This window comes from Tamandua tetradactyla, chromosome 22, assembly GCF_023851605.1.
Source record: "Tamandua tetradactyla isolate mTamTet1 chromosome 22, mTamTet1.pri, whole genome shotgun sequence".
Taxonomy (NCBI): Eukaryota; Metazoa; Chordata; class Mammalia; order Pilosa; family Myrmecophagidae; genus Tamandua; species Tamandua tetradactyla.
Window position 1 is genome coordinate 42,432,703 of NC_135348.1, and position 27,781 is coordinate 42,460,483.

Sequence of the window (27,781 nt, forward strand, 5' to 3'; positions counted from 1 at the left end):
TACCTTCACATGGACAAATCACACGCATGCCACTCTCGTGTCCCCCAGCTATGTAAAACTCTGAAGTTTGGATTCAAGGAATTCTCAGGCTGACAACAATTATCCAAAGGAGCTCAAACCACTAGGCCTGTCATGGTTTCCTAGCCAGTTTTAAGGCTCTTTTCATTTTCAATTTTAGCAGATTTTTGGTGCACTTGTTCTACCCCTGTTTTCCTCGGTGAACTAGGACAGAGAGAGCAGTGTGCTTTCTAAGCTGTAACATGTAGCCCAGTTCTCATGTATTCCTCACCAAGTGCGTCTTACCCAGGGAACAATCCAGTACCAGCCTTTCCACTTTCCCTCCCAGGAAAGAGTCTCTGTAAGCCGCCTCACGCCTTGTGCACATTTCTCCTGCACAATGAATTTTAGTGATTTTCACAACCTTAGAACACATTCATATTTTACATCTAAAGAACAAGAAGAAGAATAATTATTTACTAAATCCACAAGTCATCCAGACAATGATTTTAAATTTGGGACCACATGGTTCTCGTTCTTACTCAGATACTAAAACAGATGCCTTTCTGCTTAGCCATCTGGCTTTCCTTAGGCCAGATCGAGACAAAACACTAGTTTGAGTCTAATACTTTGCCATGAAAAACAGACACAGTAATGGTATACTTTGCTTACAGGTTATTTATTCAAGTGAGTGTCGGCATCACACATACTACAATTGTTATACAACATCATGCATAAATTGTGTAATATATAATGTGTATATATTAATGGAAGGTAGATTGACATCAGTTGCTTTGTCCTGCATTGCAAAGGCAGTGAAATGAGTCCTGCCATTTTGCTATTGTTGTTCGAGTCCTTTATTGTTTATTTCACGTTTATTTGTTTTGTGTCCTTTATTGTGTACGAAACAACTCAAGTTTTCTACAAAACTTGCTAGGTGTTTTCAAATATTGTAGAGGTAGTACTGGCATCACAGTAACATGGTATCTGAAAAAAATGTCCTTGAGAAGGAAGGAAGCAGTCACAGTGATGTCTTTCCCTTTCCCGGCTAGGGTCCACTCACCTCGACCACGCAGCCCACGAGGTTATGTTCATTTCATTTCACCTTCCAAGCATGTATGCACATTTCTAGCACTTGTGCAGTAAATTGCTAGCACATATGATCCTGGGCCCTTTCTGTTCTCACCACACCGGGCCATTTATCTCTGATGCCCAGGAGCAGTCCTAACTGGAATCCTTCCTCCTGCAATGGGTGGTCTTTTGTGTCCACTGGGTTAGGCTCTAGTACCCAGTTATTAATCAAACACTAATGTAGGTGTGGCTGTGAAGGTGTCTTGTAGATGTGGTTAACAGCTACAATTAGTTGACTTTAAGCAAAAGAGATTACTCTAAAAAATGTGGATGGGTCTCACCCAATCAACTGAAGGCCTTAAAAGCAAGACATAAGGTTTCCTACAGAAGAAGAAATTCTGCCTCAAGACTGTAGCATCAAAATCCTGCCTCGATTTCCAGCCTACTGGCCTGCACTACATATCTGATTGGCCAACCCACCCCACTGTGTGAGTCAATTCCTTAAAATATATCATATCTACATCCACAACACCTCCACTGGTTTCTGTATCTCCAGAGAATTCGGACAGAGATGTCCCCTACCACAAAAATATGGGCAGTGTTGCATTCAGAGTGAATGATTTCGGGATCTGAACTGGCTCAGTTTTCCAGGGCCTGATGTGTTTGGGTTGTGAATGTTCACCCACATTCTAATCCAGAAGTTCAGTCAGTGGCTTTTCAGATTTAGGGAGATTAAAAATCGCCCTCTTGGTTGGGTGGGATAATGGAGCTTCCTGGAGGATTAATCTACCAGGGTGGATCTGAGGTTGAGCCCAGCAATATGTGTTTTCATCGGAGTCTTGGGTTATTCCGGTACAAATGGGCTTGAGGAAGGTCCACCTTTGAGAAACACTGCTATAGGTGTTATCAAGCCCATTTCACAGAGGAGAAGGCCCAGAGCTGCCAACTTTTCCCCAAGAAATGGACATGGATCTGTCTGGTTCCAAAGTTAATCCCCTCAAAAATATGTCAAAAGCATTCCAAAATTTATGGATTTTCTCTCATGCTCTATTCTTCCAATTTAAAATATACTTTATTTATAGGGCCCAACAATATGATTCTTCATGCAGAATTACTGACTTAAATCACATATATTTGCTTGACTGTTTCACTGAATTAATTAGTTGGTTGACTGAGTCGGTCAGTCATTCCACCTAAATGTTTTTTGAAAAAAGCTGCGAAGTTGGCATTAGGGAAGGAGCAACTGAGTTTCGAGATTGAAATAAATATAGTTTTAATTAATCTGAATTAAGTAACATTCACATATGCACACACAATGGGAATAAGGCAGACGTCACAAGTAAAGCAATGACAAAGAACAATAGCGATACATCGAATCAGAAAAATCCAGCAAGCCACATGTTTTCTTATTCCCCAAATTTTAACAGTAGCCATATTTTACCACTCCAACACTATCAAATTTAGAGCTTACTCTCTTTGAATAGCATTTCAAACATTCTGTATCCTCCAAACTCTTTGAAAGGGGAGAATCAACAACATTTTAACCACAGACCAAAATGAGGAATAGTTTAGGGAAAACATTGAATTAGGATATTAAAGTAATCGTGATCTCATAAAGGACTGGTGCATTTGTTTGGATCCAGGCTTGTCTTTCCGCCCTGGGTTTCCTGGGTGGACAAGCCGACTGACAGGAGACCTGTGTGCCTGATTATGGGCGAGAGCGTCTGGGCTTTCAGAAGCTCTTGAGTATTTGATAATCTCTCCCAAGCTAAAATAGGTTTCTTTATTTGGTTACAGTCAGTTTTACATAGTATGCCATTGTATTTTTTTTTAAATCTGAACTTAAGATGAACTCCAATTCAAGATAGAATTCAATTTGAATCAGAAAAATTTAACTGTTAAAACTCCAAGAATAAAACACCAACCCCCTAAGACTTTAAAATACAGACACACATGTGCGTGCGCGTGAGCACAAATGTACACATACATGCAAATTTTGAAGCTATGAATTATTATATGAATTATTGTTATATTTTAGAAGGTGAATTATTTGGAATTTTGTGTTTAGTTATTTTTGGTGTCAATAAGTAAAGCATGTTTTTTTAAAAAAATTTTCATTTTATAGTTAAATTTTTTTCTTGAAAAATCCAACAGTGCATCTGGGAGAAAATTCTTTATAATTTTGTCATCTTGACGATTATACTCACCATATTTACTTCAATCAATTTAACAAAATTAATTTGAGTCACACTTGGTCCTTATGTCTCTTAAGTCTGAGATGTACCTAATCTCAGATCATGAATTGGGTTTAACAAGAGGATTTGGGGGAAGATTAAAAACCATACTTCTTTCCCCTTACTTGTTTGTGCTGCCAAAATATGCTGTTGTTTGTCCCACAGTTTGCAAAATAGACATACTCATTTTTATGTTATTCTTTGGGCCACTGGAATTGAGTTTTAATCTGACCTGCTCCATAGGAGAGATTATTTAGTACTATGATTTTTAAGTAATTGAATTATTGATTTCAAATTACACCTTTCTTAGAACACCTTGGATTTTTCATAAAATTTTTGAAGTTTATCATGCTTATTCTCCTTTGAGTTCATGCTGTTTGTGTTTCTTTATATATATATATATATATATTTTTTTTTTTTTTCTCTTGGCCCCTTTCCACTTCATTTTAAAACTCTGGAAGAATGGTCCTGTTTCTCAGCATGTGTACATTGCACTGCAGATGATTATCTGGTTAAAAGTTAAAGTGGTTTTACATATGGTGTGATTGTAGCAGTGTTTATAATCATGCATTTTATTATACTGTAAATTTTCTCTTAGCATTTTCCAATTTTTTAATGTTAGACATTTACTTCATAAAATTGGATTAGACTTAAATGTAAACTGTATTATATCAGATCAAAGAAAAGAGTGGAATACATGATAAATATTCCATCTGGTGAACATTGAGAGACAATTGCCAATAGTCTGCAAGCAGTCTCCATAGAATTAAGAAACAAACAAAACAGAAGAGATGCACTTTTATGGATCAGATAGAATTAAATACAATTTAGAGACTCCCCAGTTATTTTGCTGCCTGGATGGCTTTTCTCCATCAATCTTATCTACTCAAGAATATCGTCCCTCTCTTGGACAGAATTATATTTTATTGTCTTAATCTGCCAGCCCTGCCTTTACAGGTTGACTTAAGAAATGGGGATTTAATGTCTCACAGTTTGGGAGGCTAGAATTTATGATCAAGATATGAGTAGAATCATACTCTCTCTGAAGTCTGCTGGTGGTTTCCCTGTGATCCGTAACTCAGACTGTCACACAGTCTGCCTCTGATACATAGCCATCTTCCTCCTTCTGTTCCTGCCTACTCGTCCTGTCTGCTCTGTCTCCTTTTGCTTGTAAGAACTCCAGTCGTATTGCTTTAAGACTTACCCAATTCAATTTGGCTACACCTTAGCCGATAAGATCTTCAAAGTTTCTATGTCAGATGGGTTCACATTCATAGATGGGGGTTGAGACTTGAACATGTCTTTTATAGGGGAAATGACTAAATCCATAACATTCTCCCATTTCACAAAATGTCTTCTGTAAATGACCATTCATTGGATAAGATTATATTTGTTTTTTGTTCTTTTTCTCAAACTAATATGTGGTTTTAAAAGCCAAGCTTGTCTATAAAGCTTATTAGGAAAATGGCGGCCTCCTCTATCAGCTCATCCTAAAAATACTTCTCATTATTCATTGCTTCCCAGAGACAAATGTTTCAATAATTTTACTTGTTGTATTTGTTATCTCTATTTTTGCATCCAATAATATGCTCATACTGCTGCTGTATTGAGTTTTCACCTTTTTAATATAATATATTTACTTCACACTATGCAAGTGGAGGATTTACTCTTTTTTCCACCACACTCAATAACCACCCTTTCTCTGCCCATCCCTAGTATGGTTGTAGCTCTATGTAGGTGCATAGTCTGCATGCATGTTATCATGACTACACACATGCGACTCACACTCAAGCCATGTAGAATATTACTGCTATTTTTCTTTACTTGAACAACTTATTATTTTCCCTGGAATTGCTAATTACCTTTTTTATTTGCTTACTTTTCTGTGTATTAATTGCCAAATCTTTCCCAAAATTTTCATTCAAAATTAAATTATTTTTCTAATAATAGCTAATACATTGTATGTCTTCCTATAAAAGTCGTCTTCCTGGCTGTGCATTTCCCAGCAGTTCTGAGTTGCTTTCGTCTGGACTGTTTTTTCTTTAGGTGTCCCTTCCTTGGTTTAGGGTTCTCTTAATTTCTTTTATTTCCTATCTCTCAGTCAATTGGACAGGATCCCACAGAATGTGGCAACGTGGGTCTGAGAGAGGAGACTATTGGTTTGTTCCTGGCTTCAATGAAAATACCTCAAAAATTTCAAATTAATTCAATGCTGCATCCCCAGGATTTAAAACAACATTTGACAAATAAGAAATGCTCAGTAAATATTTATTAAAGGAATAAATGAATATTTGGTTATAATGACGCTTTTAAATTTCTCTGTATACAGCCATATGATGTGTACCTTGTAGAAATTTGATGCATTAATAGATTTGTGTAATGTTGACCCTTCTTCCAGTAACGGGACAGATTTGTTTCTTTTGATTATCAAAGATGTATGTGCGAACGTGTATCTTTGTGTGTGTGTGTGTGTGTATGTGTGTAGTATAGTGTAAGCATTAGTTTCAAGTATTTTATTTAGTAATTTGGGGTTTTAGCATCTCTCTTCACCAATGGAATTGTTCAGCCATTTATTTTTGTTTGGTCCTTATCTGATTTTTATGGAGGTTTTACCAGTTTTATAAAATGAGCTGTGTTTCCCTTTGTCTTTATTTCCATTTTCCACAGGAATTCATAAAGTTGGAATTAGCTGTTCTTTGAAGATATTGTGAAACTTGTCTAAGAAATCTTTTAGCCCTAACACGTATACTTGAAAGAAGGGATTTTAATTACAAATCATAAGTATTGATTTATTCAAGTTTTCTAATTTTAACTTATTTTTATAATGATTTTTTAACTTTACATTTTTACCTAATTGCAAATTGCACTGATGTAAAATATGCAAACCACTCATTAATAATTTATATTATCTAAAGAATCTGTTATTGATCTCTAATTTAATTCCATTGTGGTTGGAGAATATACTTTGTATCATTTTAATCCTTTAAAATGTGTTGAGATTTATTTAATGACCCAATATATTGTTGAATGTATAATGTGCACTTATAAAAATAATTTGTATTTTGTTATTTGTTGGGAGCAATATTACTTAGGTCAGAATGGCTAAGAGTGCTGTTCAGGTCTTCTGTGTCTTTTTTTTTTTTTTCTGTAGTAGCCATAGCAACTGCCAAAAGAAGTCTTTAAACATCCTATTATTTTGGTGACAATGGCTAATTCTTCCATTACTTCAGTCTGTGTCTTCATTAGCTTTATATTACACTTTATGGGTATGATTTATGCTCAGATTTTCAGCCTCTATAATTCTAGTCAATAAATATACCCACCATTTCTAGAATTCAATAAATATATCCACCATTTCAAGTGTTTATTTAAAGCTGTATATATTTCTTCATCAGGAACCATCATAATAAAGAATGAGTATTCATCTATATTAAGAATTCCTGCTTTTAAGAGTATTGAATTTAAATTGACATAAATAAAAAGTAATTTTAGGAAACCATACATAAATGAATGGTTATGCCAAAGAAGGAAGTGTTATTTTTAAATGCAAAGTTTTAAACTCTTGTACTCATAGAGGGGAAACAGTGAACTGTTATAGTGGCCAACATCCTATTCACAAATTCTGGCAGTACATACATATATATATATATTAGAAATTTCTGGGACTCTTCATTAACACAAAGACAAGGAAATGGAATGAAGCCCAGGTAAATGTGTTATGGGTTGATTAAATGTTTTTCTTCTACAAATCATAATTATAATATAATTTGATTGCTTAAATCATACACAGATTTCCATTTCAGCTATATTTATAAACTGCCTAATTTTCTAAATATAACTTATCTGACTAACACATTTTATTGGTGGACTTAACCTACAAAGGATATTTTTTTCCAAAAAAAACAAAGTAATTTTCAGAAGTTTTTAAGTTATAAACGAATCAAAACTTAAACGTTTGCCCTTGGGAATTAATCTCTCATAAATAGTTTGTGGTAAAAGTAGTAAACTAAACTCAGGAAATTAAATATGAATATTTGTAGGAATTCAATTGCAAAGCTACACATTCAAAGATAAACATTCATGTAAAAGATAAAGATTCTTGATACTATACTGCTCATGTGTAGCATTTACTAGCACATTAATATTCCTGTTTATATGCATTCAGAGGCTTATGTGTGTTGCTATTACAATTTGAATCTTGGCTTCTCTTATTTTTCTACCTTTAATGTATTTCATCTAGATATTATTTTTAAGTGATTTAAAAAATAAGAATATAACCAATATAATTTCTTCCCCATAAAAAGAACACCATAATAATGCAATTTCACATAAGCATCACAGTTACTTAACTGTAAGTAGCATACCCTTTAATCTAGAATATTTTATTTGGGTTTTTGTCTCTGGGAATTTACAATGTACAGATATTGTCAATTGGATCACTAAATTAAATTGGAATCATCTAAGCATGGTCTCTAAAAAATAAATGACTTCATTAAGGGACTCTATATCATAAATGTTAGAGGTTATGAAACTTTCAGGCTGTTATACTTCCCAGACACAAGTAATAAAGATTCAGGATAACCCATTTTTCAGTTTCTATGAAGATAAATGTATTTAATTAACAAAATGTTATTAATTAAACTAGCATGATGGATTAGTTTACGGATGTATAGATATGATGTAATGTGCAGTTTAGAGTCGCGGTAAAGTTCAATCCCACACTAGCTGCATTGCATCTGCAATCAGTTCATAGACCCTTGATTTGAATCTGTGAAAACAATCTTCCAACTTTGCAGCAACCTTCTCTCTTTAGAAAGGCAACAGTCCAGGGCTATACATTGTCTGAGATCCCAAGGTTCATTTTATTTTTATTTTACATGGCCTCACATGAGTTATCTTTTTTGTCAGATTGGAAGGGTGTGGATACAAAATACTCTGGTTTACCCCTTGCATTAGTTTGTTAAGCTGCTGTAATGCAATACACCAGAAATGGAACAGCCTTTAAGAATTTACTATACTAAGCTACAAGTTTACAGTTCTAAGGAAGTGAAAGTGTCCAAATTAAGGCACAAAAGAGAGGTCACTGTCATTCAAGAAAGGCCAATGCAATGTGGAGAACCTTTGTCAGCTGGGAAGGCACGTGGCTGGTGTCCACTCGTCCTTGTTCCCGGTTCCTTGCTTCCAGCTTCGGATGCCAATGGTTTCCTTTCTAAGTGTCTCTGTGCCTTCACTCAGTTCCTCTGGGACACTAACCTTGGTTTGGGCTTGCCTAACATCTCATGGGAAGACACATGGCAATGTCTCTGGGCTCTGCCCATGTCCAGGCATCTTCTCGCTCTGTGGGCTCTCCAAGCATCTCCAAACATCCATGTCTCTGAAGTGACTGCTCTCCACGCACCTGCATATGTGTCAGCTCTGAGATTTCTTCAGAAGGTTTCCCCTTTTAAAAGACTCTAGTAAATTAATCAAGACCCACCCTGAATGGGCAGAGTTGCATCTTCATCTAACCAAAAGGTCACATCCACAACTGAGCGTGTCACATCTCCATGGAGATAATCTAATAAAAAGTTTCTACCCTACAATGTTGAATCAGGATTAAAAGAAATGGCTGCCCCCACAAGACTGGATCATGATTGAACATTCCTTGTCCCAGGCTACATAATACCTTCAAGTCAGAGCACGCCCTACAGAGAGATGTATATACTTGTTTCATATAAACATAATCTCTTTAAAGATATTTACCAAAATATGATCACATGGACTTGTGCTGTTGATATAGAACTATATAGCTGTCAACATTGCCTCCCATCTCAAGGTTATGGTTTGTGAATATCTCCTTCTCATTCAGTGGCATGTGTTTCAATTTTGTTTTCTATAAGCTTTTCTCTTATTCTGTACTATGCAATTATATACATTTTCATGCCTCCCCTGTCTTTGGAAAGTTACATTTTATGAAATGAAGAAAATGTAACCAAAAAGTGTTATAAAAAAACACTGATGATTTAAATAAGCAATAATAATGCACACTAGAGTAAGTGGTGAAATTGTTACAGGAGGGAATTGAAACTATTTGAAATTATTTTGTCTAAGTCTTAGGAAGTAATGGCAAAATGTTAAAAAAGAGCAGTTTTTCCAAAAATATTTAATTGTTAAATAGTATTCAACATTAGAAACTAAAGCAATTTTAAGGGCCCAACTGAATATCTGTAGAGTTGTAACAAATCAGTAAGGTCTTTACACACATGAATTATTATATTTCCATCTACTTACCAAATTTCTTTTGAGGAAATATATAAGCAATGTACATCTTTTTCATTATTGTATTTGGAAAATAAACTGTATATACTAAAAATGAAATGTAAAAACTGTTATCCCTTACCTGAATGATGCAATGGAATGTACATCCAGAAGGTCTACTAAGTTTGTTTCATCTTGATATTTTCACTTGTAGGGACAGTTGTTTCATTAAACGTAGAATATGTGTGTGTGTGTGTGTGTGTGTGTGTGTATCTGTATGTGCATATAATTTATTGAGTCATTTAATTTCCCCCTTTCCTACAGACACAAGTTCTATTCCTAGCCTTTTCTGGATAGCCAATAAATATTTGTTATTGATCAAAATGAGACAAACCAAGAGGCGTGAAAATTTTACTGCTATTCTTTTCCACTCTAGATGGCCTACATTCCTGTTGCTTTAACTATTTAATTGGCCCATCATTTAGATATTGTTCCATTTAAAATACCCAAAAATGATTTAGGGCTATATTAATGATCCATTCTAATTAAAGGTGATATTCAAAATATGGGAAAATTAAGATGTCCTTGAAACAGATCGCTCAGAGAAAGAAGCCATTCAATCAAGAAAGAAACTTTTCCACAACCATTGTGCCTTTCCAGTGGGAACCAACTGAAAATCAAGCCTGGTTCTAACCACATGAGATAATGTAAGTTATAAAGAGATGTAGTGATATTATATTGTGAAGAAGGATGAAAAGATGATACACATGTTTAACTTCATTTTATTTTTACATGCAATAAATTTGAAATGAATTTCAAATATTTTGAAGAAAAGCAAGAAGAGACAACAAGTTCCTCTTTTGTAGTTAACAAAAGAACCTATTTTCTGTTGGAATTGCTACTTTACATTCATAGTAATTTATTTATGTTTTGCAAAGTGGATCATTATCATAAAAATACCATATTTAAATGCAATTAAAAGTACATTTAAAACTTGATTAAAATCCTTCTGACATAAATCAAGCATTTAACAATATGCAAACTTTAGAAACAAGAGCTGTTAATGTTATCATGAAAACAAACTTTGAACAATGATCCACTGGAGAGCATGAACCCAGCCTTTAGATTGTTTATTGTCAAAGACTCCACTGGCTAATAAATGCTGGTAATGGCTTGAGTGCAGTGGAATGCAGTGCAGCTGCTGCGTTAGTCAGACTTTCCCTTTTCTGAATGCTATAATCCCTTCAATATTGCATTAAATATGTTTTCAATATTTATCTGGATAAAAATTGCTCATTATTGCAACAGTTTTATTCTGATGCTTGTCACATGGGAAATCTGGATAAAGCAGTAGGTAACTGCATCTTTATTGTTAAAACCTAATGTGATTCCTTTCCCACACGTTAAGCTCTCACACACAGGCATGGGGTATTGATGGCACCAGGTGATCACTCTGAGGCAGGCAAATGCCAGCATTACTGCAGCCAAGCATGAAGGCTTAGTGCTTGGCTGAACTGACTTATCTGACCCCTTGCCATCCACAAAAATCTGAGTTCAGGCAGGCCCTCATGACTGGCTGTAATGTAGCAGTGTATCATACATGGTTTGGGGGCTTGTTATACTCTGTATAGTTCAATTCCTTGAAATTTCTACCATGACACATATTTTTATTAGGTTTCCTATATGATTATGCTAACCGTTGTTAGCTTATCTGTTGGATGGTATCTTAGGAAAGTGACCAGACTTGGAATTAAGATGTTTGAACTGTAGTTGCAACTTTGGCATTACATACCAGTGAGCCCAAGTGTCCCTCCCAAATCACTTGTATTCAATTTCACCTATGAAATTACAATGGCTGATATGGTGGATTATACCTCTAAAATAATGGTATTCCTTTGTGAGTTTAAGTTGCATTTCTCTAATGACTAGTATTGAGCATCTTTTTGTGTGCTTAATGGTCATTTGCATATCTTCTTTGAAGGAATGTCTATTCAAATCATTTGTCTGTTTTTAAACTGGTATTTGCCTTTTTATTACTGAAGTATTTGTTATGTTTTCCAGTACAAGTCCATTATCAAATGTAAAATTTTCTAGTGTGTTCTCACATTGTACGGGTTTGTGTTTTTCACTTTCTTGGTGGTATCTTTTGAAACACAAAAGCTTTTAATTTTAAGTCCAATTTATTTTTTTTATTTTTAAATGTTATTATTTATTCATTCTTTCTCATATATATGTTATGTAGGTGTGTATGTATTTAGGTTACTTGTCTTTTTAGTATTATACCTAAGCATGCTTTGTCTAACACTTGGTGTATTAGTCAAGTTCCTTAGGGAAGCAGAACCATCATATATTATACCATATCTGTAAGTATTATGAAATTTTATAAAAATGTCTCACCCAACAGTGGGGTGCAAGAGTCAAAATTCCTTACAGCAGGCTGCAAACTGGCAACTCCATGAAAGGTTTTCAATGAATTCCCCAAGAGATGCTGGCTGGCTGAAGCGGAGTTGAAAGTTCTCTCTTCTGATTGCTGAAGCTATCTCTTCTCATTTTAAAGCCTTCATCTGATTGCATGAAAGGTCTCTCATTGCTGAAGACTTTCTCCTTAGATTATTGTAGCTGTAGTCAGCAATAAATGCAATCAACTTACTGATGTTTTAAATCCATAAAATGTCATGGCAGTTACAGTCCTTGTTTGACAAGACAACTGGCCATCATTACCTGGCCAAGTAGGTGCATGAATCTCACAATCACACAAGGTGATGAAGATTTGTTGATATAATTTCTTCTAAGAGTTTTATAGCTTTTCTTCTTACATTTATGTATTTGAACCATTTTGTGTTAATTTGTATAATGGTATGAATCAAGAGTCCAATTTCATTCTTTTCTATTTGGATGTCCAGTTGTCCTAGCACCATTTGTTGAAAAGACTGTTCCTTCCCCACTGAATCCCTGCCAGAAATCAACTGACTATAAGTGTGAAGGCTTCTGTTATTCCATTGATCTATAAGTCTATTTTTATGCCACACTGTTTTGTTTACTAGAGATTTGTAGTAAATTTGAATCAGAAAGTGTTAGACCACCAAATTTGTACTTTCCCCAGTTTGTTATGGCTAGTCTTGGCTCCTTGAATTTCCATGTGCCTTTTAGAGTCAGGTTCTCAATTTCTGTAAAAGAGCCGGCAGGGATTTTCATAGGGATTGCATTGAATGTGTAGGTCAATCGGGATATCTTGACATCTTAACAATATTAAGTATCTAATCTATTAACATATAATAACTTTCCATTTATTAAGGATTTTTTAGTGCTTTTAACATTGTTGGTAGTTTTAGGTATATAAGGTTTGTGCTTCTTTTGCTAAATTTATTCCAAATATTTTATTTTTTTTATCTCACTGCAAATGGAATTGTTTATTTAATTTAACTTTCAGATTGTTCACTGCTAGTGTATGGAAAAATCTATTGGTTTGCCAGGGCTGTTATAGCAAATGCCACAAATTAATTGATTTCAACAACAAGAATTTATTGCCTCACAGTTTTGGAGGCTAGAAGTCCAAACCTGAGGTGCTGGCAGGATCATGCTTTTTCTGAAGTTCAGTCTGCCGCTTTTTGGTGATGGATGGCCGTCGAACCATAACTCAATCTGTGCTTCCATCACATGGACTTACGTGTGTTTTTGTCCTCCCCACTCCTGACTGTGCCCAAATGTCCTCTGCTTATAATGACTCCAGTCACATTGAATTAATGCCTACTCTAAATTCAGTTTGGTCTCATCTCAGCTAATAACATCTTCAAAGATCCTAGTTACAAATAGATTCCTATCCAAGACTGGGGATTGGGATATGAACATGTCTTCATGGGGACATGATTTAGTTCATGAAAATACATTTAATTATCTTACATTAAACACGTTCATAAATGACCTGTGAGACAGATATTATTCTTCCCAATTAATAGAAAATCGAGGTTGGTAAGAAGATAACCTGCTCAAGTTCACAAAGACAAGAAATCAGGTAGGGAACTTTCTGTTCGAAGTGAAGACTATCCAACTAAATAATGCAAAAAATGTTGATTTTTAAAAATATCGGCCTTTTCCCCTACAATATTGCTCAACTTATTTATTCTAATAGTTTGTGTGTGTGAGTGTGTGTGTGTGAGTGCATTACTTTGGATTTCTTAGTTAGGAGATTGTCTTCTACACACAGAGATAATTACATTTCTTCAGTTCCAATGTAAGTAAGACAGGAAATCCTTGTCTTGTCCTTGAGTTCAGGAAGATAATTCGATAAGCATTAAGTCAAATGCAACTGTGAGTTTTTAATAGGGGCACTTCATCAAGTTGAAGGCACTCCTTTCTATTCTCCTTTTTTTTTGAGAGTTTTTGTCATGAAAGAGTGTGGGATTGCGTTCAAAGGTTTTCTACTTTTATTGAGATGACCACTTGTTTTTTGTCTTTCTGTATACTGTACAGCAGGGTCACATTTCATTCGTTTTTTCATGTAAGTATCCCATTATTGCAGCACCATTTGTTGAATTTTTCTTTATTTTTTGTTTGTTTGCTTATTTGTTCTGGGAGTGCATGGGCCAGGAATCAAACCTGGGTCTCCCCCGCATGGCAGGCGAGAATTCTACCACTGAACCACCCTTGTACCTTCGACCGTGTGGGTTTTTGCTTTCTTTTACCAATATTATTTGTTACATTAATTTTTATATGTTGGACCAACTTTACATTCCTGGGAACATTTATGCTTGGTCATAGTGTATAATCCTTTTTATATATTGCTGGATTTGGATTCATAATCTTTTGCTGATAATTTTTCATCTTTAGTTATAAGGGGAGTTGGTCTGTAGTTTTATTTTGTTGGGATGACTTTGTCTTATTTTGGTATCATGGTAATACTAGCCTTATAGAATGAGTTGGGAAGTGTTTCCTTTTCTATTTTTTTGGAAAAGTCTGGGAAGAATCCAACTTGTTATTGTGATTTACACACATATAAATTTACATATACATTAATTTTTTATATTTATAGGCACAATTATGTAGTTGTATACAAATTGTTTCATATAATTGCTTTTTAAATTTATTAAAATAAAAAAGTAGAAAAAGCGTATATTTTTGTTGCCTTTTACTTTGTAATTGCATTATTGTCTCAGTCAGTGTTCATTTATTTGCATGGATTTACTTTACCATTAGAGACTACCTGATTTAACTCAGAAGAAATTCTTTCAGTATTTCTTGTAAGATGAGTCTGCCAGCAATAATTGCTTTCCATTTTTATCCAGAAATTTCTTTATTATTTTCCCATTGTTTTTGAAAGATGTAAGACTCTTGGTTGATAAGTGTTTCTTTGTTTGTTTTATTTTTCTTATTTCCAGTGTTTCCAGTGAGAAGTTAGCTCTGAATCATACTGGAGTTTCTTTTTCAATGAAGGATGAGTCATATTCTCGTGACTCTTTCAAGATTTTCTCTTTGCCTTTCATCATTTTTACTGTGAGGTGTCAGGGTGTGGATATTTTCCCTGTAACTTGATTGGAATTCTTTGAGCATTTGATGTGTAGATTAATGATTTTCATCAAAGTTAACAAAATTTCAGTTTTTATTTCTTCAAATATAATATTTTGGTTGTGTTTATTTTTTGTTGTTGTTCCTTTCTTTTTCTCTTCCTGTTCTGGCTTTCTCATTACATATAGTTGGTATGCTTAATAGTGTCCCACGTTTCTCTGAAATTTTATTTTTCTCAATTCTTTCTTCTCTTTCTTCTTCATATGGCATACTCTCTATGGAGCTATCTTCACATTTATTACTTTTTCTTCTGCCAGTTCAATATACTATCATGCCCATCTAGTAGTTTTTGTTTTTTTTTTTTCACATAGGCAGGCACCAGGAACTGAACCCAGGTCCTCTGGCATGGCAGGCAAGCATTCTCGCCTGCTGAGCCACCGTGGCCCCATCTAGTAAATTTTTCATTTCATTTATTGCATTTTCTCAATTCCAGAATTTTCATTTGATTTTTAAAATAATTTCTCTTTGATATTCTTTATATGATTAAACATTGACACCATACATTGCTTTACTTCTTTAAGCATAGTTTACTTTATATGTTTGAATATATAATTCATAGATGATTTAAGTCTTTGTTAAGTCTATCTGTATCCTCTCATGGAAAGATTCTGTGTTTCTTGCTTTACTTTTTGCTCATAAGTTCAAATGTTCCTGTTTCTTTTTGTGTTTCATCATTTTTTGCTGAAAATTGAATATTTTAGATAATAAATTGTCTAAAATATATAGGCTTGGAAATATAATTTAAATGTGATCCTACAATGAATATCCATACTGGAAATTCCACTATTTCTGCTCTTCTGATTACTATATATTCACTTTACCCCTTTCCTTGCACACATAGAATATACATACCCTCTTACAAAATGTGACAACACAAATCCTCATCCCATGACTGCAACTAACTTAAATTTCAGGTTCCATACTTGCACAGTTCATTGTATCAGATGCAACGTGGTTTTCAGTTTTCACCTGATCTAAATATTGAAAAGATAAGTTACTGTCAAAATTCCTCAAGAGTCTTGCATTTTACCCTGCTTGCTTATTGACAAGAGATACTGCCAAAGTTTCATTGACAATGAAAGAAGAAACAAGACTCCTGGGTCAGAGACAAAGTACTGTGTTACTCATAGCACAGCAGACAACATTTACTTCCGGTTAGACACAATTTCTCTTAATCCTACAGCTCCTGTTGTGACTGTATGAGGTGGCTTCTGTCGAAGGTTTTCATGTAGTGGCTCTGATCACAGCTGAGAAATCCTACGCTTATTTGTGTTTGACTTTCACTATTTTTATTGTAAGGTGTTATGGTGTGAATCTTTTTTGCTTTTATCTTAATTAGATAACTAGAATAAAGTTTTTGCATTCTGCCCTTCAGGAAGAACTTGCTTTTTACTATTTTGATATTTTACTATTTTCCATAGTCCTTGTCTTTGCAGTCCAGGAGATATTTTCTTAACCACATTCTTCGTGGGCATATCTGAAGTCAGGAATTACACTTTCCATCTTCACTGAATAATTTTCATGGCTACTATTACAGTGCATGCTGGGGCCTTAATTTTGTTTTAAGTCTTTAAATGTAAACGTTTTTTTAATTCAGGCCTCAGGTTTTTTACAATATACTTGGCTCAAAAGTGTTGTAAGTTTCTGATCTTCTTGGTCTATTGTATTTCAAAAATAAAAAAGCCAGTACAGTCTAGAAAATTAGCAAGCATTCTCGCCTGCTGAACCACCGTGGCCCCATCTAGTAAATTTTTCATTTCATTTATTGTATTTTCTCAATTCCAGAACTTTCATTTGATTTTTAAAATAATTTCTCTTTGATACTCTTTATATGATTAAACATTGACACCATACATTGCTTTACTTCTTTAAGCATAGTTTACTTTATATGTTTGAATATATAATTAATAGATGATTATTAATAATTATAATAATAGATATAATTATAATAATATAATTATATTAATAATATAATATTATAATAAATAATAATATAATAATAATTATTATAATAGTAGATAATTAATATAATAATTAAAATAAAAACTAGGTTGTTGCCTAGCTGTACCAGATATAATACCATATGAAAAAATGAAATAATTAAAACAGTTGTGATGATACATGCATAGATAGATCAGTGTAGTTAGCTATTAAGTTCATAAATATATGGAAGCATGTATGGTAATTTAGAATGTTTTAAAAATCTAATTTAAATTAGTGGATAATTTAGATAGTTCAATAAATACACATGTATAACTTGGTAGTTCTTTGAGGGATGTCTCCCTCACAGATTATCCTTAAAATATTGGAAATAAATAAGGGGAGGAATCAAAATATAAGGATGTTAATATGTTTTATGATGCTAGGAAGGTTTTTGAGGAACATGATTAAAAATTCCTGAGTCCATTAAAGATAAGTAAAATGCTTTACTCAGTATTGTTTAAAAACAAAATCTGAAAGGTACAAAATGAAATAAACAAAAGTAAAATAAAAACCTAAGAAATAGAAATATAATTGCAACTCATATCATATACCATAATATCAAGAGCTCCTATAAGTCAAGAAAATACTAATAACCAAAAAATAAATTAAAAAGTGGGTTAAAGGAAATTGACAGAATGTTCGCAGTAAATTAAACTAGAATAATTCACACAAAAAAACATATCAGATCTGATAAAATGAACTGTACAGTGGATCTGATACAATGAACTATACAATCCCTGGTAAGACAAAGTTTTTCTTGAACTTCATTGCTCTTATCAGGAAGGTCTGCCCAAGGTGAATGCAGTATGCAGAAAATATTATTGTTATATATTTAGAAATTTAAATTTTAACTTCATGGTACCTAAAAGGACAATAGATGAAAAAATCTATCTATATAGAAATGAGAAGGTGCTCAATATGGTACAATGCAAAAAATCAAATAAGTATAAACGTAGGCATTAAGAGAATTGAGGGATAAAAAAAGGCATAAAAGTTACAAATGTCGAATAGCAAAATGGCAGGAGAAAGATCTGTATTATCAGTAGTTACTTTAAACATGATTGGATTAAACTCTTCAGTCAAAAGGCAGAGATTGGAATAATGGATATAAAAGTATGGCTCAACCATACGCTATCTGCTAGAGACACACCTTAAATTCAAAGATAAAAATAGGTAGGTTGAGAGGATGGAAACATATATATATATATATATATATATATATATATATATATATATATTCATATATATTTATATATATCATGTAAATAGGAACCAAAAGAGAGCTGGGGTGCCTATACTTATATTGCATAAAACAGACTTTAATTCTGAAACAGTCACATGGTACAAAAATGGTCAATATATACTGAAAAATGGAACAATTCTACAGGATGATATAACAATTACAAATAATATGCACCTAACAGAAGAGCTCTAAAATATATGAAGCAAATATTGACAGAATTGAAGGGAGAAATTGGCAGCTCTACATTAATATTAGGAGACTTTAACATACCACTCTCAATAATGGATAGAACATCTAGTCAGAAGATCAATAAGAAAGTACAGGAATTGAATGATACATGAGACCAACTAGGCCTAACAGAAATATTAGAACACCGCATCCAGTAGAAACAGAATACACATCTTGTCCTCAAGTGCACGTGGTTCATTCTTCAGGAAAGACCATATGTTGGATCACCAAACAAGTGTAAATAAATTAAAGAATACTGAAATCGTATAATGTATACTCTCTAACCACAACAGAATGCATCTAGAAATCAATAACAGATGGAGAAAGGGAAAATTCACAAATGGTTGGAAATTAGACAACATATTCTTTAACAACCAATGGGGTAAAGAAGAAGTCATAAACAACATTAAAAATTACCTTGAAGTGAATGAAAATGAAAATACAACATACAAAAACAAATGGGATGTAGCAAAAGCAGTTCTGAGAAGGAAATTTATAGCTCTAAGTACCTACACTAAAAAAAAAAAAGTCTTCAAGTCAGAGACCTAATTTCAAAACTGGAAGAACTAGAAAAGTAAGAGAAAACTCAATCCAAAACAAGCTGGGAGAAGGAAACAGAGATTAGAGACAAGGTAAATGAAATAGAAAACAACAACAACAACACAAACACTAGAGAGAGTCAATAGAACCAAAAGATGACTCTTTGAAAATATCAATACAATTAACAAAACTTGAGCTGAACACAAAGCAAAAAAGAAGGGAGGATACAAATGAAGATCAGAAGTGCAAAGGGAAACATTACTACTGATATAAAAGGTCTATAAGAAGATACTATGATCAAGTATGTGTCCATAAATTAGATGACCTAGATGAAATGGGAAAATTCTTAGAAACACACAAGGTGCTTATATTGACTCAAGAAGAAATAAAGTATTTTGACAAACAATCACTAGTAAAGAGAATGGATCAGTATTCAAAAACCTCCCAACAAAGAAAAGTCTAGGACCAGATTGTTTAACAGGGGATTTCACCAAACTTTACAAGAAGATTTAGCTGCAATTCTGCTCAAATTCTTCCAAAAATTTGAAGAGGAGGAAATATTCCTTTATTAATTCTGAGGCCAATATCACCATTGTACTAAAGCCACATAAAGATACCACAAGGAAAAAAAAACCTGCAAATAAATATTTCTTATGAATATAAGTGCAAAACTCCTCAACAAAATACTAGCAAACTGAATCCAACAGCACATTAAAAATATTCTACACCACAATCAAATGGGATTTACCCCAAGTATGCAAGAGTGGTGATCATCTCAATTAACGCAGAACAGGCTTTTGAAAAACTTGTAACTCTTCTTGATGAAAACACTTAGTAATAGAAGGAAACTCCCTCAACATGATAAAGGGCATATATGAAATGCCCACAGCTGACTCCTACTTAATGGGTAAAGATAGAAAGCTTTCCCTCTGAGATGAGGAGCAAGACAAAGATGCCCACTGTCACCACTGTTGTTCAACATTGCGCTGGAAGCTCCTGCTGGGGCAGCTAGGCAAGAAAAAGAAATGAAAGGCATCCAAATTGGAAAGGAAGAAATAAAAATTCCCCTGTTTACAAAGGATATGATACTGTATACAGAAAACCATGAAAAATGCACAACCCCAAGTTCTTTAAGCTAATAAATTAAATCAGCATAGGGGTGAGGTACACCATCAAAATTAAAAAATCAGTAATGTTTCTATACAAAAGCAATGAATGTTCAGAAGAACAAATGAAGAAAAAAAATCTACTCACAACAGCAACTATAAGAATGAAATATCTAGGAATTAATCCAACCAAGTATGTAAAGGATCTATACAAAGAAAACTACAAGCATTGCTAACAGCAATTAAAGAACTAAATAGAGGACAGGATATTCCTGTACTTGGATTGGAAGACTGAATATAATCAAGATGTTAGTAGTACTCAAAGCAATTTATAGATTCAAATATAATCCTAATCAAAATTCCAACAACTTTCTTTGCATAAATGGAAAAAGCCAGTCTTTAAACTTGTATGGATGAGTCAGGTGGTCCAAACAGCTAAAGTCACCTTGAAAAAAGAGAATGAAGTTGGAGGACTCACACTTTCCAACCTCCAAAGTTATCACAAAGCCACTCTAATCAAAATAATGGTACTGGGATAAAAACATAGATATTTACCAATGGAACATGATTGAGAACTCAGAAATTAACCCTCACATTTATAACCAACTGAATTTTGAAAAGGTGGCAAAGGCCACAGATTTGGGAGAAATAGTCTGTTCAACATAGGGGGTTGAGAAAACAGGATCTCCATTTTCAAAAAAAAAGAAGAAGAAGGAAGGTCCTTACCTCACACCATATAAAAATTCAATTCAAAATGGATAAAAGACTTTAATATAAAAGCTAGAACTGTTAAACTCCTAGAAGAAAATGTAGAGAAGCATCTTCAGGAACTTGCATTAGGAAACGGATTCTTAGATATTACAAACAAAGCACACACAACAAAAGAAAAGCATAGATAAATGGTGTGTTCTAGTTTGTTAGCTGCTGGAATGCAATGTACCAGAAATGGAATGGCTTTTAAAAAGGGGAATTTAATAAGTCGTTAGTTTTCAGTTATAAGGCCGAGAAAATATTCCAATTAAAACACTTCTATAGAAGTGTCCAATCAAAGGCATCCAGGGAAAGATACCTTGGTTCAAGAAGGCTGATGAAGGTCAGGGTTTCTCCCTTAAGTGGAAGGGCACATGGCGAACACGACATCATCTGCTATCTTCTTCTCCTGGCTTCCTGTTCATGAAGCTCCCTGGGATGCATCTTCCTTCTTCATCTCCAAAGGTCACTGGCTGGTGGACTCTGCTTCTCATGGCTATGCCATTCTACTCTGCTCTCTCTGAATCTGTCATTTTCAAAATGCTTCTTCTTTTATAGGACTTCAGAAACTAATCAAGAACCTCCCGAATGTTTGGAGACATGTCATCACCTAATCCAGTTTAACAACCACTCTTGATTACACCACATCTCCAGGGAGATGATTTAATTCCATTTCAAATGTTCAATGCTGAATAGGGATTGGTAGAAATGGCTGCCTTTATGAAATGGGATTAGGATTAAAACATGGCTTTTCTAGGGTACATACATCACTTCAAACCAGCACATTGTACCTCTTAAAAATTAAAAAAAAAAAAACTTTTGTTCCCAAGCCCTTTATCTTGAAAGTAAAATGAAAACCTACATAATAGGAGAAAGGAGAAAGTATTTGAAAAGGAATATCCTATAAAAGATTAACATCCAGAATATAAAAAGAAATCCTTCAATTTAGCAACAAAAAAAGACAAACAACCCATCTGAAAAAATGTGCAAAAGTCTTGAACAACCATTTTTCCAAAGAAGATATTCAAATGGCCAGAAATCACAGGTTAAGATATTCATCATCATTAACCCTCAGGCAAATGCATGCAAATCAGTACCACAATTAGGTACCATTTTATACCCACTAGAATGGCTGCTATTAAAAAATGAAAATAACTGTTGGAGAAGATGCAGAGAAATAGGAGCACTCATTTATTGCTGGTGGGATTATAAATTTGGCAGCCAGTTTGGAAGACAATTTGGTGATTCCTTGGAGAGCTACATATAGAACTATAACCCAGCAATCGCACCACAAGGATCTATCCAAAAGAATTGAAAGCAGGGACTCGAACAGATATTTTCACGCTGATGTTCATAGCGGCATTATTCACAACTGCCAAGATGGAAGCAACCCAAGTGTCCATCAACTGATGAATGAGTAAAACAAATGCGGTGTACACATACAATGAAATATTTTCAGCCTTAGAAAGGAATTATGTTCTAGTACATGTAATAACATGGACGAAGCGTGGAGGCATCTTGTTAAGTGAAATATGCCACACACAAAAAGACAAATACTGTATGATCTCACTGATTTGAAACAATTAGAATAAGCAAACTCACAGGGTCAGTATCTAGAATCTAGTTTACCAGGGGACATGGGCAGGGTCAGGGAATGGGAAGTGAAGGCTTACAATGCACAGGGTTTCTATCTGGAATCATGGAAATGTTTTAATAATGGACTTTGGAGATGGCAGCATGACATCATCACCACAATTAACAACCCTGAAATATGTATCTGAACGTTCCCCCTGAACGTGATTAAAGGGGGAAATGTTAGATAATATATATGGTAACAGATAAAGATTTTGAAAATACTCTCCCCCAAAAGAAAAAAAATTAAAGAAATTCAGTGGCCATCTCTTCAAAAGGAACTCTCTGTTTCAGGTACATGGGGTTGGGATAAGAAATAGTTAACGTTGCATGCTCTTTTGCTTCTTTTGGAAATTTTATCAGCTCTATACAAATAGAATCTAATATTAAAAAGAGGAATTAATCAATTCTGTAAATTCCTTCTAGGACATCAAATAAGGTAAAGATAGCTAACTAATTAAGTTCGGGAATTGGAAGTCACCTGGAGATATTGGAAAGAGAGATTTTAATTGAGGATGGGAGTAACCCTTTTGGAAGATACACAGAAGAAAACTCTTTCAGGGATATCTGCTATAAAGAGTAGACACAGAGTAGTTTCTGGAGAGGGTAATAAATACTTGGGGAGAGATTCATTGGTTTCCATGTTTGCTGTAAGTTGAGGAATATTTCAGAATGTGTGTATGCTGGTGACAATAATTCAGTAGAGAGGAATACTGGCATAGGAGAGAGAAGATGTAATTACAGATTTGTCATCCTCTGTGTGATGGGCTGAGATCTGGTGCACACTGGAAGGAGCAACTTCTGCTGCAGAGACGGTGAGTCCATTTTGAAGAGAAAGCCATGGTATGTGGAACATTATATCGATCTTAAATTATTCAAAGAAAATACAGTATTTTAAAAATTCTTAATGCATAAAAAAGCATGTACTATTTTAAATTCCACAATACTTTGTCAGATACTCAAACAAGGAGTAAAATTTATACATAAGTACCTGTATGTGTAAGGATGATAAGCAGATGAAGGAAACACCGTTCACTCAATTGATTTTGCTTTGTATTTTATTTGTTTATTATATATTAGATCATTTGAAAAGATCATGATATCATTGAATATGTGAATTATGCCCATATACTTGCATAAACTTTAGAGGAAAAAATAGTAATTAATCACCGCTTTAAGACATATTTAAATAAAAAGCCCTCCCCAATAAAAAACAAAACCATTAAGCTGGAAATACTAAGTTAAAATGAAGCAGGATACGGGCTCTAAGTCAACTTTACTTAGGTAATTTTGAAACAAGTGTGGGCAATAACATGTTCAGTAGCATGAAACAAAAGATAATCAGGAAATGAATAATGAAAAAGGGATGAGTTAAAAAATCCTGATATGGTGGGGGGGGGGAGTGGAGGTGGGGGGAGGGGAAGGGGGAGGGGCGGTTGGGGGGAAGGGGAGGTGGGGGAAGGGAAATGACCAGAAATAATTAAACGAGGAAAGTTGAAAATCACCTAGAACTGTAGGACTTAGAGGCAAACAAACAAGCAGAATAAGTGCTGCTGAGTAAATGGTAATTTAATTTTGAATTGAAAGGAGAAACAGCTAAAATGTATGCAAAGTAAATAATTTTAGGAAAATAACAGACAAATCAAAAGGGACCCTATTAGGAGAAAAAGCTGAAATATTCAGCGATACGCTGGCAGTGGAAATATATTGCATTTGGGGTAGAATAAACTGAAAGAGAATAATTTTTTTTTCTTGTAACTTTATCTGCGAAGAACTAGGGGCTTCTTCATCCCCTAAAAGAGGAAAAGGGTGCTATTTTGTTTGTATGCTTCTGAAGACCTAAAATTTCCTGCTTTATGGAGAGTAATGACTATGGAGAGCATCAAGTAACAGATGCTTTGATGGAGTTGGGAGCAGCCATACCCTAGAGAAGACTGGGAATGGCGTCTACAGAACAATCCGAGAGGGACTATTGCAGTGCTCAGCTGTGCAGTGAAGGACTAATTCAGCAGACCTGGGCTGACCCAGCCCTGCACACTCCAAAGCAGCATTCAGCCCTTGAACAGTTGCTGGGAGATAACTTCTAGGTCTTTGGAATGCTTTGCCTGATAAGAATGTCTTTGTTTTCCTGGGACCATGTGCCAGACCAGAAAATGTATGCTAAAATGTGATTTATGGCCCTGGGCCTTTGGCCAGGGGGTGTACATTTGACCTCTGTAGATGCTGGATACTGTGTAACTACAATCAGGCACTGAGCCGTGTGGGTGGCCAGCCATGCCTACGTGACTGACCCTAATGGAAACACTGGACACTCAGAATCCAGCGAGCTTCCCTGGTTGGCAATACTTTGTATGTTTTATCACACACAGTTCCTGGGAGAATTAAGCACTCTCCATAAAACTACTGGGAGAGGACACAACTGCAAACTGGTACCTGGACCTTCCTGGATTGTGCCCTGCATCTTTTAAGTCTTCTGATTTTAATCTGTATCTTTTTTCTGCCCTAAACCGTAACTATGGGTATAATGCCTTTCTGAGTCTTGCGAGTATTTTGAATGAGTCATTGGACCTGTCGGTGGTTTTAGGGATCCCTGGCACAGTGCCTTAGCAAATCCAGCAACATGGAGGATGGTTAGGATCTGTTAGAGGGACTAAACCCTATGGTTGCATTCTTGGGAGCTCAGGCAGAGGTATGGGCGGCTGAAGGTTGTCAGTCTGAATGGATCAGATTGGATCAAATAAGGAATACCTCAGGGAAGACCAAAACAGACTAAATTCCAGAGACACTTCCCCCAAATCACTGAATAGTATAAGCCTACTGAAAGTTAGGAAAGGAGAGGTACTCACATTAAAACTCATCTGAATTTTCTATCACCCAGATAGGAAATCAAAGCTAGATTTAGATGAGCAAAATATATATATATATGCCTTACTTAAAGATATAAAACAAATTCAAATCAAGTAAGAATGATTACTTAACCAAATTGTTTCACTTTTCATATAAATATTCAAAACTATCCTGGAACTTAATAAATCCTGCTTGACAATATTATTATTTTGCTACATATGTATGGCTAAATTTGAAGGCAATTTTGCAATACATCTCAAGTAATACTGTTTGACCTAGTAGCTTTAGCTTCAGGAATATCTCCAAATGAAATCCTTTATAATTGGAAAGATCTATATGTATTACTCCATTCATCACAATACCATAGAAAATATCAATAATAGCAATAAACCCAATGTTGAAAGGATTTTTTTGTGATTAAGGATAAGATAATAGATTTTCTTGATTTAATGGTATTCAGGAATGTTTATGTGGAAACATGGAAAACAATATCTTAACTCAAAAAGCAGAATATGGGATTACATCTATTCATATTTTTTAAATATTTAGAAATGTAAAAATGATAAGGCCATATAATTCATGGAGTTTCCAGAATTGTTTGTAGAGATTAAAGAATTTTAATGAATTTGAGATGGGGCAATGTTAGAGATGACAAAAGCTCATATTTCTCAGACAACTGTTTATCACTGTGAATAATAGTTATTAAAACACACACATGCATACATTCAAAATACTAAGAAAATATTCAACAATAGTGGCACTTGAAATATAACATACTATCCTGAAATAGAGAAAGAAAGTCACTAGACAGTGAGAAAGATGTTTCAATCCACTTTATGCAGTTTGGATTGGAATTGGAAACTCAGGAGTAGATAGCTTTGCCAAATTTACCTCCTCTATATTATTCCATCCTAATGTGTTTTGTATTTAGTGACTGAATAACAGTAGTCACATTTCTCAAACCATCTTGTCTTAATCATTAGATATCATTCAGACTGAGTAAAAACATTTCCCTAGAAGACAAAGAGTAACATAAACAACACATCAGCATTCAGGTCAAACATAAACCTTTTCTGAATAGGGGATGGAATTTTGCCACGTCTTAGTGGAATTTACTGTATGGCAAAGGTTGTGAATTTAAAAGCTGAATAATTTGTTTTGTGGCACAGTAAAACTATTTATTTTAGATGGAGAACGTGCTCAGGAAAAGAAAAAAACTGCTGACCACGGGAATAAGCACTTGGTTCAGGAATCAGATGCTAGCAGTTTCCAGCCTTATAACTTTATTAGGAAATACTATCTGACGTTTTTCCCTTTGTTTTAGGGCTTTTAATTGTTCTTTTGAGTAAAGAGTAGAAGAGCCTGTAAAGTCGAGTAAACTAATTTTACCCCAAAAATATATAGGCATAAATACAAACAGCAAAGGGTCAATCTTCTCAGTGGTCACTGTCCACCCATCTACTTTAGTTTGCTGTAATTCTTTCAGGTAAATTTCCTTACCGTTATACATAAACCTATTTAGCTGTTCATAGGAAAATAAATGCTATGCATGTTGTTTTTCATCTTAATTTTCCCTTAATAACAAACATACCCTGCACATCTTTCCACAGTATCCAATAAATATCTGCCTCTATACAGGGCGACACTGTATACATTTTTAAGGACATTTCATATTTTCACTATTCCCTTATTGAGACAAAAAAGTAAGCAGAGCCCGATGCCGTGGTCCTCCCAGCAATGCTGCTAAGAGCATCTGCCCTGTGTTGTAATGCCAGCAAACAGTTTTTTAGGCACAATTAAAAGTTTAACATATGCTCACAACTGTGTCCCCAGAAAGAATGTGACCAACTCTACACTCACCAAGGGCGTGAGTGCACACTTCCCTTCATCCCTCAGGAAAATGTTAGCAGTATTTGATGGTTTGCCAACCTGATGAATGGAAATTATATCACATTGATACATTAATTTGAAATTCTGTACTGCTGGAACAGAAAGTATGTCAAAGATCAAAACAAACAAACAAACAAACAAAAAACCATCCAGGTAATATTTAACCAGAAGAACACCAATTCATGATTGATGTTAGAGAAATAAATAATAGATCGATGATGGATGATAGGGAGGTAGATAAATAGAGAGATAGATAAATAGGTAGATAAATAGATAGATGGTAGATAGAAATAGATGACAGATAGATAGATGGTTACATAAATCCTTATATTTTACGAGCAGACATTTCATAAGGTATATTTCCAATATAACTATATAAAATATTGGTTTAAGGATTGGATTTTTCAGATGAGCTGTAGTTACAATGAAATGGCTAAATCATGAATTTTTTTTGTTTTTTT